This window comes from Lycorma delicatula, chromosome 8 (assembly GCF_047948215.1).
Source record: "Lycorma delicatula isolate Av1 chromosome 8, ASM4794821v1, whole genome shotgun sequence".
Classification (NCBI taxonomy): domain Eukaryota; kingdom Metazoa; phylum Arthropoda; class Insecta; order Hemiptera; family Fulgoridae; genus Lycorma; species Lycorma delicatula.
This window is the reverse complement of record NC_134462.1, coordinates 65,946,077-65,960,308: the sequence shown is the minus strand read 5'-3', so window position 1 is coordinate 65,960,308 and position 14,232 is coordinate 65,946,077. Positions and strand designations below refer to the sequence as shown.

General features: G+C 30.7%; 1 protein-coding gene across 1 annotated transcript in view; it reads left to right on the top strand.

The window, feature by feature from the left end:
• The window catches only part of trio (trio Rho guanine nucleotide exchange factor), a 1,562,448-nt gene that overhangs the window by 356,345 nt on the left and 1,191,871 nt on the right, over window positions 1-14,232 (top strand). Inside the window, exon 2 of the mRNA XM_075373360.1 lies at window positions 7,200-7,270. The gene's annotated coding sequence lies outside the window, so the exon portion shown is untranslated. The remainder of the gene's footprint in view (window positions 1-7,199; window positions 7,271-14,232) is intronic.

Sequence of the window (14,232 nt, the reverse complement as noted above, 5' to 3'; positions counted from 1 at the left end):
CAGCTTTATCATTGGATCATTAAGAAACAAATGAAATTTCTTCTTTTTTATAACTAAACTGATTGGCCAGTTATAGGAAATATTTGTAATAATATATATTGGTGGTAAATAAAATATACCATATATATAATTTTTTATGAAGGAGAAATATACGTTGTTTTAAAATAATGCAGTAGAATTAAAATTTCAAATTTAAACTGTTTGGCTTAGTCTAACAATTATTTAGGTTTCTTTCTTTTAATTTGTTATACATGAAGATTTTTTAAATAGAATCATTTTATTTATTTATTGCATTCGTTTTTCAAATGTTATTATTGATGTACCTCTGAAAAATGGAGATTAGTATTCAATATACGAGTATAACTGAAATACTTAATGCGGGTAATTAAATGAGTTCTTAGAACACAATCTTTTTAATCGATGTATAATTGTCATCTTTTATGTAATATTATTGGATTGGATTTTTTTTATTTTATCTTTTCTGTGTCATTCGTATAAAAATTTCTTTTAATTCTAGTTCAGTTAGATTTAAATTAAGAGTTTTATTAACCGGATTAGTTTTTTATAAAAGAAAACTGGAACAAGAAAATCGTTTCATTTATTTGGCTTTTGTTTGTACCGTATTTAAATAAATATAATTATCTTACAGTTAATATTTAAATTGCAGAATTTGTGGGATTAAATTCGTTTTAGTAAAATTTAATTTACATAATACTTAAATTATTAAGAAGCACATTTTCAACCGGTTTCTTTTTATTCGATTGCAGAGAAGATTATACGTAACAAACTATGCTCATTGTTTCAAACAGCTAGTCTCTAATCATCTAGGTTCATTTTTATAAAACAAGCATTAAACTAAGCCTCTTATTTTTAAAACTGATATCCGATGTACATACAGTATAAATGTAGGATTACAAAAATAAATTATAATAGACAAATAGCGAAAAGAACGGTTTTCAAAACTCTTTCCAAAAACCTATATATTAGTATTATATAATTTTTACTTTGTATACTAACCTTTTTTTCTTATTTAGGACTTTTATTTCAAAGCTTCTAATTTTTCTTCTTTTGTTATGCCATTTTGTAATCTTCTTGGTGTAGATGTTCATTCCAATAAACAGAATAGAACAAAAATATACAAAAAAGAATATCAGGGTTTTAAATTCAATTAATCTCTCCAATAAAAAAATTATGGTGCGTTGGTTTGTCGGTTGTATGTATTCACATTTTTATTATGAATGAAGCGCTACCATCTAACGGAAAAAAATGAACTAACAACTGTATAATAAATTTATTGTGTACTATAAACAGTACGTTGTTTATATTTACATTAACATTTATAATACTTATTGTTTTTTTACATTTTGTTAAAACAACTGTTGTAGACATAAGGTTTTTTAAATTTTATAAAAATAAGTATAGAATAAATGTTAATGGAAATAACGTATTGTAATACACAATACAATTTATTATACTCATACTATTCAATTTTTTCTCATTATTTTTCTTCATTTTGATTTTTTTTTTTTTTGTATTGTAGTGTTTTTATTATGTAATTTTTTATTATAAATATTTATATAAAATTATATTATTTTTTTTGGAAACAATGGAAAAAAGGGAAAAATCAGGGTTAGAGCAGTGTTAAAAAATCCTGTTATGAGTTAACAAATCCTGTTAAAATATTTTCAGGATTTTGAAGCTTTTCGTTGTAAAAAAAAGTTTTTGTTGTATTTAGTACGCTAAATTCATGAATATTATTTAGTTACAATTGGCAAAAATATTTAACAAAATCATATATGATGAAACATAAACCATGTAACATTTTCGTGTCGTCTTTTTTCTAGTATCTCTTTACTTTGACTTATACAATATGATCATGTTATCGTGCACGTCATGGTATTGTAACTATAATTCTACGATGGACTATAATACAGAGATACTCACATTTGATTTGATTCATGAACTGTAGATAAGCACAACTGGTAATGTCTTACGGCAAGTGTTGGAAATGTCCAATATTTTTCTGAAGGCAGATCCGAGCCCTTCCCACTATATTTTTGACATTCTTCATGGGACATCAGGACTAATGGAATTCATATCTACAGTAATGGCTTGCTCCAGGTCTTGTAGAGTACGTAGGTTTGCTTGATATACACGTGCTTTAAACAAACCTTAGAGAAAACAGTCTGGTGACGATAATTCAGGGGAACGAAGGGGCCACAGATTTTTTGAGATCATGATATCTTCCAAAAATTCGATGATATTTTTGGATGTATGGCACGTTGCTCCGTCTTGTTGCAGGTAACAATAACGTTCATCAGGCTGGAGAAGAGCTACAAATTGCATAATTACATCTTGGTATGCCGGACTGTAAGGGTTTCGTAAAAAAAAATTGGGCACACTATTCGTCTTCCAGAAATCTTTCACCATACCCCTGTTTTCAGTGAGTGCAGCGGCATTCATGTAAGATGTATAGATTTTGTGTTGATCAACATCTGTAGTTTGATTATTGATGTAATCGCTAAGGTGAAAATACGCCTGATCACTAAAACCACACATCATCCAGTATGCCCATCCTATTACTTTCCACTTGGCTGATAAACCATGGGTAGTATCTTATTCTTTTAACAGTGTTGGGGGTTTGAGTTTCTGTACACAATGTATTCGATATGCGTGTACACCTAATTTCTTTGTGGCCTTTTGTGCACTCCCGTACCATATTCCTGTCTGCAGGATAATTTACGTAAGCATTTTCTTGGAGACTGTTCATGTAATGTACGTAGTGCACGATAAAATGATCTCACTGCAGTAATGAAACACAAATAAAATGGTAGAGTAACTCTTATAGGATTTCCTTAAAGGATTGAGTATGAATATTTTCTTCTCGAGGCACACATCCAACCGGTAAAAGAGTTCATCCAATATTTTTACCAGTATAACTGAAGTAACAGAAACGACTGCTGCTTCACTTCTGTGCCTCAAATCGGACAGACCAGTAGATAGCATTTCAAACTGGTTATGTCTTCGATAAATTCTATTTTTACTCGGAAGATCAAAATAAAATTTTCTAAGGAACGCACATTAAACTGTAACTACAGATTCACATTTATAAAACAACAAAAAACAGAAAGGTTTTTGTTAAGGATTCGTCATTGTTGGTAGTGGTGCTATCAAGCTGTTTTCAATCTACGCTATTGCGCGCAACTAAAACTGTCCTTTTTGCTCTTTGATTCTAGCATCAACAATGTATTTCATGCAAAAAATATTATAATAAAACAGCGATATTATTTTTTGTATAGTGGTATTTTATGCAGACCTCTTTAAATTCTTCAAAACTCTTTATATAATGTATTGTTATATACGATAAAATTACGAATAAACTTTACATGGTGAAAAAATGAGATTAAATAAGTTACCTACTTCTAAAGACTTTAAAAATAAAATCAGTGTACTAGTTTACAGAATCGGTTAGCAAAGTAACAGTTTGGTTAAGTAAATTTATTTGTGTACATGAATTTGACTGCAGTATTAGATGCTAACGAAAGAAAATGGTACATGAATTTTGGTTGTTATAGATTGAAAAAATTCCAAAACCTTTAGGAACATTGTTAGTAAATACCACTGTTTGTTAGTTTTCCCCTCGTTTATTCATTTTAATTCCTTGGTATTTTTTTAATTATTATTACTTGTTTTAATTTATTTTCATTTTTTTTTTGGATTAGATCAATTACGTATGAATTTTGATTTCTACTTTGTAGGTTTACGTTTATTGTATTATTTTTTAATACGTTTTTTCAAAATAAAATCAAATAACAATTATTTTCTGTTTATATTAGTTTTTCTATATCATTATATTCTTGTAATGAATTTACTAACGAACTGACACTTTTTTCATTTATACAGATCATTAATTTCAACAGACCACAGTCTTCACCCTTACTTGTAAATAAAATATATAAGCTAGTGTGTAATTATGTACGCACGTAAAACGTTATACTTCTTTGAGGTGAATAAAAAAAGAATTTTTTTACGCATTCAAACAAATTTGAACCGAGTCAAACGATCGACAGACGTTGTAAACGATCGTTGTCATATGACAAAGTTCATCGAATATATTTCGATTAGTTTAGTTACTTTAATTTTTCTGATGAGATTGAATAGGCACGACGGTTAGCAGCGGCTTAAGATATGCAAAATATGATACAAATAGTTTTTTATTTTATAACAGTGTATTTTATCAAGAATTTATTTGATGTGTGCTATTTTCTGTCATTAAAAAATACAATTTTATTTATAAAAAAATAATACGTAAATATAATCTCAAATCTTGATACACAATTTTCACAAAAAAAAAAACAAATATATATATATGCTGCAATATAAATCAAGTTTTATGAATATGAACAACAATATTCACAGTTTAAAATATTTGTCTTCAGAAATCCGTGTGTATAAATATATATTTTTTACTACTCAATATCTGTTATATTTACAACACGTGCTAATCACTTAATTGCATTGAACGATTCTCTGAATTAGACACTACACGCATGTGCGTGCAAAATGATGCACTTGAGCCCGAGCCTGCGCAATTCTTCATGGTGTGTTACATCGGCGCGCGCAACTTCCGTAACTTGCTAAAAATACATTCTGATCAGTTTCTCCTAACGCGCCAAAAGAAGTATAACGTAAAAAACTTCATATACCAAGCTAAAATATTTTCTATTTACGTAATTTTGTTTAGAATCTATTTAAAACGGCAGGAAATGCGTCACTTATATCTGTAGTAAACCTCGTAGAAATGTACGGTTTTTTCCACTCATTTTTGTTTTTATGCAGAATTGAGCTCTACAAAATTCTACAAAACTCTACAGAATTAAATTTTACAAAATAATTTTGTGAAATTTGCAATTGTTTTAATAGTTATTGCAGTTATTTTAAATTATACTCATTGCCTTTATCTCATAAAATTAAATGATAAAATTAGAGGTAATTGTTTCATCGACAGTGGGCGTTAAATAATAATTAAAAATAGTGTTACCTTAATCTGTAGTAATAGTTTAGAAGTAATCTTGACTATAGTAAACAATTTTAAATCAAAAATGAAAATATCGGTTGTCATAAGTAAAAAATCTCCGTACACAAATGAAAATATACTAGAATTATCTGTGAAAAGATTTAACGGTCCAATACAGTTTTTCAATACAAAAAATTTGATATCCGTGTATGTAATGATTAATATATCATATTAATCCTGTTTTTATTATGAAATTGCAACATGTGATTATTTATTTATCATTGTAATCCATTACACCATCAGGATCATATGTATTACTTTTTCGTTATTATTTCCATTCGGTAGTATTAACTATATGTCAGTATTTTTTTTATTATGAAAGCTGTGGTATGAGTATGTTCATAGGGTGTGATCTAGTTGTTTAGAGAGAAATAATACGGAAACGAATTGTTTTCTGTGTCGGACAGGCGCTGCCTGTTGTTTGGTTTTTTCACGATTACTTCTTTTTTTTATATATTAAATGATGGAAAAATATTTTTCGTCCTGTCATGTAGACCGTTGTTGTTTTTTGTGAAATGTGGTTTTTGAAGTTAATGAAAATTACATGACCCGAATTAATTTTTAATTGATGGATTTAACACGAGCTTTATTTATTTATTATAAATAAAAATTAACAAAAATTTACGATGTAAATATATTCTTTCTCATCATAAAATCCGTTGTAATACAAGAATTATTGACGGTAGGGAATAAATGTATTTCTACCTTATATATATCGTACTGCATTGTAAACCTAATTACTACAGCCGATATTGTCTGTTCACAGGACATTAATTCTAATAAAACTTCATCGATGAAGAAAGTAATTGTACCTGGAATGGAAATGTGTATCTGAATTACTAGGTTAAATTTTATAATTTGCAAAATGATATTAAAAGTAAAGGAATTTTATAGTCTAGTATTACACAACTGCTCACCATTGATGGTGTTAAATTCAATCCAAATCAATAGTTTATATTTTTTTATTCCTTGTACGAAGGAAAGCAGGTATTGTGATCACGAAAAATTTCGGTTTTCATATTTCAACGGAAATATCCGTTCTGATCATTCCTGAAATCATTTTAATTAGTTTCGGCGTGACATCTATACATCTCTTGCATAACTCAAAAACGATTACCCGTAGGATGTTAAAATTTTGGATTTAGCTCTGTTGTAACATCTAGTTGTATACCTCCCTTTTTATTGCAATCAAAATTAAATTAAAATTTTAATTAATGAAATATTTGAAACTTAAAGGGTAGGCACATCGGTTCGAATCAGACTTCATCCCTTTTGTTTTTTTAACCTTTTTTTAATTTAAAAATATTACCCGTGATTGTAAAAAAATTACAATAAATAATAGTTCATTGATAATAAAAAAAAATGAAAAAAGAATTATTAGAGAAATAAAATTAGAATAAAATAAAATTAAAATAATAGATTTGGTGAAACATCTGATTTTTTAATATTAATTGAAAATTGTAATTTAGAATACTATCTTCTTGGATTTTCTTAGCAAATTCTTATAAAAATACTGTATTTTTTTTAAAAAAATCATTTTATTTAATTATTTAACAGAAAAGTAAAATACATTTTCGAATTGTATTCAATTTAAAGTGATTGTTAATTTTTTTTTTCAGTAGTCCGTAATATGTACAAGATTTCTCACGTGTATTTCAAATTTCTGGTGTGTCGTATAAATAAAATAATAATCTTAAGTATTCCGTTTAGTGTACTCGTGTACACAGGTTACAAATATTAATTTTGATCTTACGCTGTAGAATAATCAGTTTTTTTTATTGGATTATTTGGTAAACAATTTGTATAAAGAGTAATAAAGGGATTTTTACTCTAACTTAATATTTTAGGTAACATTGTTGAATTAGTAATTGTATAAATATTTGATGTTAATAAAAACTAATTTTTTAGCAATAACGTAACTGTCCACTTTTATTAAAGAATTGGAGGATCGTATCTCGCTTTCAAATGAAATAAGTTTAAATGAAGTGCATCAAAAATATGTATATGTAATTTAATAGCCGTACCAGGAACTCTTGAGATGTCCACATTAGATTTAAAAATATATATTTATTGTAATTTTCTTAATTATTTTATTAAAAAATTTTATTTGCTTTTTTTATAGGATTTTGTTATATTCAAGAGGATCGAAATGATGAGTGGATTTCCATACTCTTTCAGAATATACTTCTGAAGGTACGTATTAAAATCTGTAATAAAAGTTACTTAATTTTTAGTAATAATAAAGATTCGGGGAGAAAATTAATTTGACTTGATTTTTTATTATTTTATTATTATTATTCTGATGCATTTACTTGCAGTCATGATTCCATCAAGTCAGAATGAACGCTTAGCTTTTCCTATTGACATTTGAATAGATTTACCTGCAGTATGGATTTACGTTGTTTACGATAAGTAAACAACTCGATAATTTATTTAGAAAAACAATCTGTATGGTATATATTTCTCCTTGTTTCCTACGTCAATACTTTTATAGGGCTCCACTTTTTAGATTACGGGCAAAAGAGCAGTTATATATAATAAAAAAAATTCAATAAATTATCTCAGTTTGTAATTTTATATTAAATTTTGTTATTAGTTACTTATTTCTTTCTTTAACCGTATAGAACTAACCGATTCATTTACCTCACGCTATAGCATTCTCCATCTGTATTTACCGCGTTGCCCTCATCTCTTTCTAGGGATTACAGATTCTCTTTTACATCCGGATCTAAGAATGGTTCTTCTGAAAAGTCTTCCTCCCTAAGGCTTTCCTTGTTACACTTCCTTTGACATCCCATCATCTCTTCTCAATATATATTTCTTTCACTCTTTCCTCCTTATTCTTATCGTTAACTTCACTGATTACTTCATTGATTAAATCCAAATTTCAGTATTTTTCTATTTCCTTCTAGGTATTCAAGTTTCTGTTCCGCATAAAAACTGGTCTCATAATTGACTTTTCATCCAGAAGTTTATACAATGTTTAATTGTTTAATTTAAAGCATGAAATGATTAAAAAATATTTTTGTTTTAATAATTACAAAAAAAAAATATTAATTTTTTTTAATATAATCGCGAAGTAAATTTAAACTTTTAATGTCACTAGTTTTTTTTTATCGTTGTAGAAATCCGTCACTATTTTCAACCGCAATTCAGCAATTGATTTTTTTTTTTATTTGATGAAGCTTCCAAAATTACTTTAGCCTACGAAATACAAATATTGGTGACCACATCAGACTCTTATCATGTGTGCCTTAATACTTCCCTTAACTAAATCTTTGAATCGGTTCTTAAGATGATGCAGTCGACTAAGAGCGATCGTATTATCGTCTGTATCAAAACATTGACATTTGATAATGGGCTCTTGAATTTTTTATTGTGTTGCGCAAACGGGCCGTTTAAGTTTTTCACAATTAATGGATGGCTTGGATATATCTGTTCCTCTCCTATATTTCTAACGATTATTCAACTCGGCAGTTACATATTACATGTGTATGGATATATTTCCCAAATATGTAGATAAATTAATCTTAAATGTTACTTTCTCGTCTAGCGCTGTAACAGAGATATAACTTTAGAAGGTAAAGTATTGTACACGATCCAAGTTGGACATATTTGGTTTCTTCACCAGATTTTGACGTTTTGACACCAAAGGAATCCCAAAAACCCGATGGAAGTTTTCCGGATGTATGTGTGTTTTTCGGTGTCGGCCTCTAATTCAACTTACATTTCAGAACTACTCAACTGATTTTGACAAAACTCTGTCAGATTACTACTATATATGGAACATTGATGCCATTTAATTTTCAACTTAAAAGGTCAATGGGATGAGTTTGTAGAACAAAGTAAAAAATACTTTATTGTACAGCCACATCCCATTGACTTCATCTAGATATTTCGCTTACTTTTTATAAGATTTTGTCTCATTTTTCTTAGGCACATTTTTAACAATTAAAAAATAATATTTGAAAAGAAGTTTTCCAAAATCGCACCCCCACTCCAAAAAATTCTCTAAATAAATTAATGGCTAAGAGGGTTAGCCCCTCAGAATAGAGGGTATTCTGAGTCAATAGTACTCCTTGTCACAAGGAGCGCTAGCGTAGCACTGACGTACAGCTGTTATATTTAAATAAAATGATAAATATTTTAAATTAAGTTGTGTGTGTAAACCGTGCATCGGAAAAAAGCCGCGTCACAGGACTGTCCTACAATTTATTATTTTTTTTCCTTCTACCGGGGCTGTTAAACGGCCCGGGTCCTTTACTCTAACGGGCCTCCACGTCTCGGCTCTCCTCAAACCCCCAGAGTAGGATCCACCAGGTCCGGCTATGCCGTCCCCGGGTCCCCACTCCGGGAGCCGGGACTCGGTCTTTATGCCAATGCCTCTAACGGGGACAACCCCAGTGGGGCATCCCCGCCGGGACTCGGTCATTTTCGCTCAGAGGTGCGAGAGTCCCCATGCCTCATCACCACCGCCCACTTGTGCAAGCACGTGTCAACGACAGCTCTGCAGAGGGGTGTCCCTCATCCCCGAGCCCCCCATCCCTTCTCCTGAAGAATCCTCGCCACTAAACCTTCGATGATGTCAAAGCTCTTGGGGCTTCGCAGCATGGTGGCGTTGATATTCTCCACGCTGAGCGGTCCGGTAATCGCCGAGCAAGCTAGGCGGTAATCAACCCACTGCGGGCACCAGAACACCACGTGTTCTGAGGTATCCGGGTTGTCGCAGTAAGGGCAGTAGGGGTCATTCGTCCTCCTACCACACAGGTAGGAGCGGAAGACCCCATGGCCGGTCAGGAATTGCGTGAGCCAGTAGTTCAGCTCACCAAACCTCCGTCTGGCTTAAGACTTTATATCCGCGATAAGGCGGTGCGTCCACTTGCCCTTGGTGGACAAATCCCACCTAGCTTGCCAATCTCGGAACAGGGCCGCATGTATGTCCCGCTTGGGAACTTCCCGCTGGCCCAACACTCGAGCCTCTGCCAGCTGCTGAAGAGGAGGCTGCTCCGTCACCAGCACTGCTTCTGTCGACACCGAGGCATATGCTGATGCCATCTTGAGGGCCATGAGGTGCTGTACCCCCCTCAAGGATTGTCCTATTGCGTCCCACCGCTATGGCTCTCTACAACTGTGTTATCAGCTTTTTTTGAACCCAGTCACAGGTAGCATTATTTATTTTTATTTACTTTCAACCACCATTTCTTAAATTTTATTATCTTTTCTTTGTAACTAATTGAGATAGTGATAATAGTTTTACTTGAGAATAAGATATATGTATTTGTAATTGTTATATTTTATTTACTTTATTAAAAGATTTTTTGAGAATAAGGATTTTTAATTACTTTTGTATCGGTTGAATTTTATTCAAGTTTGATATCTGAATAGTATTTAATCTAATTTTAGTTAAAATAGGTAACGGAATTTATAAAAATAATAGTATATTTTTATTTTTTTTAAATTATAATGAGTTGATGGAAAATTTATTTACTGTTATAATAAATTGTTTAAAATCACTAATAACTTACTCTTTTCGAGATACCATTTGCAATTATTACGCTGAACTATTCTTTACTTACTTATTAAAAGTATTACTTTACGTAACAATGTATAGTATGCATCTGAAACACAGAAGAATGCGTTAAAGGTACACACTGGTTGTTACTGCTAAAACGTATCAGGGACACACACATGTTTATATACTCACATTTGTATTACACTAGACGGTGGGCTAATTGCATCCATTACGTCACGGTAACATCACTCACTACTAAGAGGAATGGGATAAGCGAGCGTGCTGTGCATGCTGTTTATCTAATGCTTTACGATTTACACCGACAGAGAGATCCGTTTTAGACACTAATACTGGTACTAGCAGAGATGGCGTTATAAACTTCACTTCTGTTCGTAGACTACGTTGTAACTCGTAAACTTCTACTTAACATTTACCTGGATTAACTACTTAGTTAATTTAATCTGCTAATAACTTTACAGCGATATCTAACCCAATTCTACAAAACCATAAAGTTTTATCTACGTGTATAAATTGTTGAATATTTAAAACACTACGAATGGTTTTTCAGATAATTAACATTTAATGGCTTTATGTTTATGTGTGCCACATGTAAAATCGGATTATTTGTTTTTGACAGTTGTAAAACCGAGAAGGAATACATTTTTTAACACTTTCATAGCTTTACAATGTTTTATGTTGCTGCATAAAATACGGTGTTGTTAGACCATAAAGTAAAAAAAAATGTAAAGAAATGAAGTCAAATGTAAAGAAATTATTTCCGTAAAGTAGGTTAGGTTTCATTCAGATTAGAATCACTTCTAATTTTTTAAAATTGTAGTTATTTTTAAGTTAAAAGGTTAACTTTTTGTAATAGAAATTGTTTTGACATAATTAAACGCCTCCGTTCGGTTTTAAAAAATGTACAGCTGTTGTAAGGAACTATTTCCTTTTTCCTATTTAGTATTCGGGAATTACCGTTCAGGTATTACTTCAGAGGATGTGATATGTATGAGTGTAAATGAAGTGTAGTCTTGTAGTCTCAGTTCGATAATTTCTGAGATGTATGATTAATTGAAATCCAACAACCAAAGAACACCAGTATCCACAATATATTATTCAAATACGTATAAAAGTAACTGCCTTTACTGGGACTTGAAAGCTGGAACTCTCGATTTCCAAATCAGCTGATTTGGGAAGACGCGTTCACCATTAGACCAACCCAGTGGGTTTGTAAGGAACTATTGAAAGAAGGGTTCTGTACGTTGTCGTCATAAATTGCGCAAAGTGAATGGCAGAGCATCGACTTAGCTTCTCACCCATGATTTGGAAGCCGAGAGTTCCAGTGTTCAAGTCCTAGTAAAGCCAGTTATTTTTACACGGATTTGAACTAGATCATGGATACTGGTGTTCTTTGGTGGTTGGGTTTCAATTAACCACACATCTCAGGAATAGTCGAACTGAGAATGTAAAAGACTACACTTCATTTACACTCATACATATCATCCTCATTCATCCTCTGAAGTATTATCTAAACGGTAGTTACCGGAGGCTAAACAGGAAAAAGAGAGAGAGAGAGAGTGAGCCTCTCACCCAAGCTACTGAAATATTAAATATGACAACAAACCGTGTTGTAACAATTCTCATACTGATTATAATTTTGTTAGTGTAAAATTGTTCTTAATCAGTATTAAAGTCTTTATTATGAGAAAGAAAGCAGAAATGTGATGTACCAACTACAAGCTAAAAGTAAGTAGTACAATAAACGTCTATAACTTAAGTAGAAAGACAGCTTTCTTTACATTTTTTTTTAATTTTCGCTTCTCAAAAGCAATTTTATTTTTGTCTGACTGTAGAATACTCATAAGAACAGCTTAATGTAATTTGTTTTTTTTTTTTAATGTTGACATCTTGTTGGTATACATCTAGTATTAGTAAAAGGTACTGTTTCCGAATTTCCCCCCCAAAATATTTTCTGTTTACTTCCTTATGCGAAGTAAAGGAAGTATTGTGATCGCAAAAAATTTTCAGATTTCAACAGAAATATCCATTTTGACCATCCCTGAATTCATTTTGACTAGTTTCGACGTGAAGTCTGTACGTATGTATGTATTTCGTATAAATCAAAAAACGATTAGCCGTAGGATGTTGAAATTTTGGATTTAGGACTGTTGTAATATCTAGTTGTACACCTCTCCTTTTGATTGCAATAGAATGGACCTAAAGTTTCAAAACGTTTTTGGACGTTTTCTTACCTGCAGTAATAAGCCCTAATTGAGAGCTTTTCAACGAAGTATCATAAGTGGTACTTATTGTTATTGGTTCCAGAGTATAGTCAAATTAAATTTTAATTAATGAAATATCTGGATCTTAGAAGGGGAAGGCACATCGGTTCAAATTAGACTTCATCTCCTTTTTCTTTTAATTTAAATATCTTGATTTATTAATAATTATTAACCTGTAATTGTAAAAAAAATTTACGATAAGTAATAATTCAGTAATAGTAAAAAGAAAATATGAAACAATATCAATAGTTATTAATGAAATGAAATTTTATGTAATTTTCATTTTTTTTTAAAATGTGTGTATTTAATTTAATAGGCGTAAAAGAAAGTCTTGTGGGGCCCAAATCAGGTTTTTTATTACAAGATCACATGTTCATATAATATGAAAATATAATATTAATAAAAACAAGAGTAATTAACATTTCATAACCACAGCACTATTATTGGTTTATACGTTTTTAAAAGAACATTTTTATTTTGAACTTTTAATGTTTATTGAATTTGTTTAAATTAAATAATATTACTCCAGATGTCAGTGTAATATTTCAGTTAAATGAAATATAAATGTTGATCTCTGCATGACACATGATGGTTTGCGTTTGTATTCTGTTTGATACTTCTTAATATCTAGTGTTAGTACTTTGAAATTAATTTACTTTACATTAAGTCGGTCATCTTGAAATTTATACATTTTGAAACCAAACAGAAATATTTGTTATTAATTAATTGTTTCATAATAATTTCCATCTGTTTGTTTATTTAAATCGAGTTTTGTATAATGTTTCAATTGTTTAAACAAAACCTGAGGGAGTATAAAGCTTTGCAGCATCTCTCTTAATATATTTTACCCTCTTCGTTTGTTTCTCTAACCTCCCTACTCCCACAGCTTAGTAACTTATTTGTCACTCTACTTAGTTTGGCCGATACTTAACTTTAATCTGACCTCAAACTGTGGATGGCTTTAGAGATTTAAACCGCTTTACATTCTATACACGTATATGGAAAGAGCTCTGTTATTAAACTTATCTCTAAATTCCAGGTGTAAAATGTTTCTGAGTAACTTTACTCACAACAACGTGTCATAATTAATTAATCAAAAGTTATTTCCCAATTTAAAGGATGTAAACGGTGGAGAAGTGGTACGGAGAAGCAGTTAGAGTTAATACCTACTGGTATGCAAGAGGGTAATTTTGGTGCCTCCAATCCGATCTGCTTTAACTTTCTATATAGTTAAAGGTGTATAGGCTAGGGAATAGTATGATCAGTTAAAAATTTTAAATCGTATAAAACTTTTAGACTAACAATCTCATTAGAACGTTTTGTAAACGTTTGTTTGTAATGGAATACTGTACTCATAGAAT